Here is a 5,159-nt window from a genome sequence, read left to right on the forward strand (position 1 = left end):
GTGCAGCTGCACAAGTGCTTTGAGCACCATGAATCCAACACTGAGGAGGCTGTCCCTGATCTGGGGCTCACAACAGCCCAAGGACCTTTAAAAAGTGATGCACATCTGCATTTTTAATATCTTGCATGAAAGCAGCCAGTAAAGTTCTGCTGGTCCAGACCTCTCCTTAACAAGTGCAGGGAGAGATAGGATTATCTGTTTATGGATATTGTGACTTCCTCTCACACAAATACTCATTAACATAGCTTCTGGAAGGTCAGTTTCCCATTTGAAGGATGGTTGACACAAAGAACCATCCTGATTCTGATGGCCCATGACCTTCTTACTCTTGGTTTTATCCTTGATTCATATAATTTTTTTAATTTGCTTAGTTTCCAGCACCTCCTCCAGGTCCTCAAACAAATTAAGTGAGCATCCTTGGAGCTATACAAATTGTTCTAGTTATCTTTGAATTAGATCAGAATTATCATGGGGAAAATAAGTCAGTGATCTGCCCAAGGTGAATGGCCCTTTAGGTTAACATGATAAAGACATGCTAATTTTTATAGCCAAATGACACAAAAAGGAACGTTGCAGCCAGCATCTTTGGCTGTCTTTGCCAAAGAGCTATATTTGATTCTCATTGGGTGCATCTACACATGCAATTAGCATGGCTAAATAAGCTCCAGTGCAGTTCGTGCCACATTTTATTGCTTCCAGGAGCAGTATTTACACGAGCATCTGGGACCACTGCAGGTTGAGCTAGGACAGCACAGCCCTGGTTGGCAGAGGGCCCAGGGGGTCAGCCTGCCAACCTGGAGTTGCTCCATCCTGGCTCAACATGCTGCTGAGGGGCTGGCTGTGGCATAAGGTTGCTCCAGTGAAGGGCTAGCTGGCAGGCAGCCCCCACACTGTAGCACCCTCATGCCTTAACCAGCCTTGGTCATTGTCTACACATGTATTACAGTGGACTAAATAACTCTGCCATATGATAGTACTTGTGTCAGGTAGTACTATCCTACAGTGGAGTTAATTAGTTTATGCTATCCTAAATGTGCTGCACATGTAGATGGTAACATTAACTGCAGAGCTAATTAGTCAACTCCACAGTAAAATGGACATGTAGATGCCCTGCTGTGAAAGACCAGGTGGCCATTTAAAAGAGCCTGATTCCAACACCATAACAAGACACCTTCACTGCTCTGCCACAATACACAACCACCAAGTGGTAAGAAACCTATTTCTATCAGTAATTTCAATAATATTAACATATATATTTAAATATATATATATTTTTATATTTGCATAGCCCAAAGCCTGTAACTGTTATTACTCTCAACCTCATAAAATAATATATTTGGAGACCAGAAACCACTTTTTAGAAAGCTAATGTCCTTTCCCTAAGTGGAGGTCTTCAGATAACAGTGTATCACCAGTTTACGGAAAACTGAATATAAAAATCCTGCAAAAAATAATTGATGAAAAAAATCCAAAAATAAAATGAGTCAATCAATATTCAATCATCAGCAAAATGAAAACTTGAAATAGGATCAATTTCATCATCTCTATTTTTATTCTTCTTTAAACAAGGCAACTACACAATCATTCCCTTTTTTGCATTGGGGTATAGATCAAAAAGCATGTCTTCTGGAATCTATGTCTTTATATAGAAAGGTACATCTCCAGTTTATCAAGCTAAATCATTTAATATATAACATTTGAATTTACATAGGGTTTATGTTCCTATTGTCCTCAACCACGGAAGACTGACTGGCAAATAATTTGGCTACTAAACAAGTGAATAATGACTAAATGGCATGGTAGAATGCAGTCCAGAGATAATTGCTCTGAGGTAATTCCTCTAACAATAGATTATATTATCTGTAAATAACCTGTACTGTTCCTATATAAGTTACATCCCTTATGCTTATGTAAATGTCAGTGTAGCATTAGGATTGTAAATTTCTATTAGTACTGAGACTGCATACCATCCCAGTGGCATACCGTGGGTCTCTGGTGCCCGGGGCCCAATGCTTGCATTTGTGCCCCCTGCCCCACTGGAGACAATCCGAGCAGGGTGCGGGCCTGAGGAAAATCAGTCCTGGTCTCTCCTGCCAATGCCCCACCCCCGCAGGCCAGCACCCGTGGGCCATGGCCCCCTCCAGCCTCCCTCCCCTCCCCATAGCTATGCCACTGTACCTTCCATTCTTGGAAAATTGTACATGCTTAGATTGTAGCCAATAGGGAGCTGTCCACATATACAGATTTAGCTTAAAGAGCTCTGATAGCCTACAATCTAAAGGGAAATTCTAGGAAATATAAACATCTTGTGCATTCTTACAACTCTTTAAAGGTTTGGATCCATAAACTAATGAATGAATTACACTCCTCCTCATACAAACTATTGTTGTGACAGGTAAAACACACATAATGTTATTTATTTAATTAAATGTTTCAAAACTCACAGGATAAGAGGAACGTGGAGAAAGGAGATTACCTTAGGGGTGGTCTGAGCATCTTGTCTTATGTAATTTGCCCTTAACAAAAACATGATCCAATAAATATTTTTAAACCCGTCCTTGGCTCAAGGATAGAATGAAAAGCATTCCAGACTAATTTTCAGGCAGTATGATGCTACTTTCTGTTTGCAATTCAGTCTCTTGAGTGCTTGTGGCCTGAAGATGTTTTAAGTCCTTTCTAGACAGTAGCCCACCTTCAACAAGATGGGTAGAATGTGCTTAACTCTTCCACTGACTCCCATAGGTGCTTAACTCTTTTTAATCACCCTCCAGGACAGGCATAAATCAGTTTAATTCTATTTCCAATTAAAATTACCTAAGGATATGGCTCTCACAGTTCAAAGAGATAATGCAGAGATTCAAGCCACACTGATTTGGTACATTCTAGTTTTGATTCTGGGTCAAATCCAAACCTGTAAACTTTTTTTGTGCTTTTTTATGCTTTGAATTTATTTGCAGTTGACATTTTGCATGAAAGCCAGTCACATGGGAGTTCAGCTGAAAACAGTAGAAACAGTAGAAATCAGGGAAGAGCTGCTTTCATAAAATGACCATTCTTCAAAGTGGAAAAATATCAGGTGTTCAATTGAAATCCCAAGTTTTCTGTCATCATTTCAGAAGATGACAGTGAAGGTTAATACAACTTTACATTTAAGACTGTTTGGGTTTTCAAAATGATCATTGCATCTTAAAAGATTCAAATTCAATAGTAAAGAAGAAGTCAGCAACAAATCATGCAGTCAACAAATTTCATACCTCTAGCAAGATATCAAATGAAAAAATAATCAGTGGGTGCAGCTATGTGAGATATTTATTGCGGAGTTGCCTAATTAACTCCACAGTAAAGTCTCAGCATCTACACATGTGATCCTAGTAGGCCATAGTAAACTAATTTACTCCCCCGTAGTTAGGACATATAACCACAAGTACTATCCTATGGCGGTGTTATTTAGTGCACAATAACACATGTGAAAATGCTGATGAGTCTGGCTAGGGCATGAGGGTGTCTCAGTGTGGGGCTACCTACCAATTAGCCTCACACTGGACCACCCTCATGCCCCAATCAGCCCCTCTGCAGCATGTTGAGCTGGGTCTGAGCAGCCCCAGGCTGGCATGCTGACCCCCCAAACCACCTGCCAGCCTGCCTCAATGTGCTGTAGTCCTGGGCACATGTGTAAATGCAGCACCCTGGAGCTATAAACTCTGGTATGAGATGTGCTAGAACTTATTGCATTGTATTAATTTCACGTGTAAATTAATGCCCAAACATGCCCAGTAAAGCATACTTAAAAATAGTTTTTCATCAAAAGAAATGATTAATGGTTGAACTTACCTCAGGGAGTGACAATGTTTTAAATGAATCGTTTAGTGGATGCCACAAATTCCACATCACAACTTACAGAAAGGACTATGATTCAGGAGTCATTACTCATGGCAGATATAGAATCATAGAATCATAGGGCTGGAAGGGACCCCAAAGGATCATTGGGTCCAGCCCCCTGCATGAGCAGGAAAGACATCTGGGGTTAGACAACCTCAGCCAAGTGACTGTCCAGTCTTCTCTTGAAGACCTTTAGGGTAGATGGTTGTACCACCTCTGGGGGGAGCTTGTTCCATAGTCTGGATAACCTAGTTATAAAGAAGTTTTTCCTAATGTTTACTCTGAAACTATCTACCAGGAGTTTGTGGCCATTGCTTCTAGTTTTCCCCCAGGTCACCCTGGTGAACAGTTGTCCAGCAAGCCCCTGATGTATGCCTCTGATATAGTGTTAAGCTGCAATCAGGTCCCCTCTCACCCTTCTTTTCTTTAGGCTAAAGAGTCCAAGATCCTTCAGCCTCTCCTCATATGACTTGTCATGCAAGTCCCTGATCATGCAGGTGGCCCTTCTCTGGACCCTCTCGAGCTTTAGCATATCCTTGTTGAAGTGCAATGCCCAAAACTGGACACAATACTCCAGCTGCAGCTGCACCAATGTTGAGTAAAGTGGGAGAATCATTTCTTTGGATTTACTGGAGATGCATCAATTGATGCATGCCAGAGTTTTATTGGCCATAGCGACTCCTGCGTCGCATTGCCAGCTCATATTCATGCTGGGGTCTATTGTTACCCCCAGATCCCTTTCATTTGCAGTGCTGGTCAGGTTAGCGATGCCCAGCCTGTAGGTGTGCTGGGGGTTCTTTCTTCCCAGATGCAGCACTTAGCATTTCTCTGTGCTGAACCTCATCTGGTTCTGTTCTGCCCAATATGCCAACCTGTCTAAGTCTGCTTGTATCTGCAGCCTATCTGTGGGTGTGTGTGCACAACCCCATATCTTGGTGTTGTCCACAAATTTGGCCAATGGGCCTTTCACTCCCTCATCCAGGTCATTGATGAAGGTATTGAACAGCATTGCGCCAAGTACCGACCCCTGGGGTATGCCACTGCCCACATCTTGCCAGGACAACACCAATCCATTCATTTGGACTCTCTGTGTCCTACCCCACAACCAGTTTCACACCCACTTGACAGTCCTGCAGTTGAGCCCAATATCTTCCAGTTTTCTGATCAGTACCTCGTGGGATACCATGTCAAAGGTTTTTGGAAGTCAAGGTATATGATGTCAACTGCTTTTCTCTCATCCAGGTGATGAGTCACCTGACCATAGAAAGAAATGAGGTTGA

The sequence above is a fragment of the Gavialis gangeticus genome, unplaced genomic scaffold (assembly GCF_001723915.1).
Source record: "Gavialis gangeticus isolate Ggan-Ray unplaced genomic scaffold, GavGan_comp1, whole genome shotgun sequence".
Classification (NCBI taxonomy): Eukaryota; Metazoa; Chordata; order Crocodylia; family Gavialidae; genus Gavialis; species Gavialis gangeticus.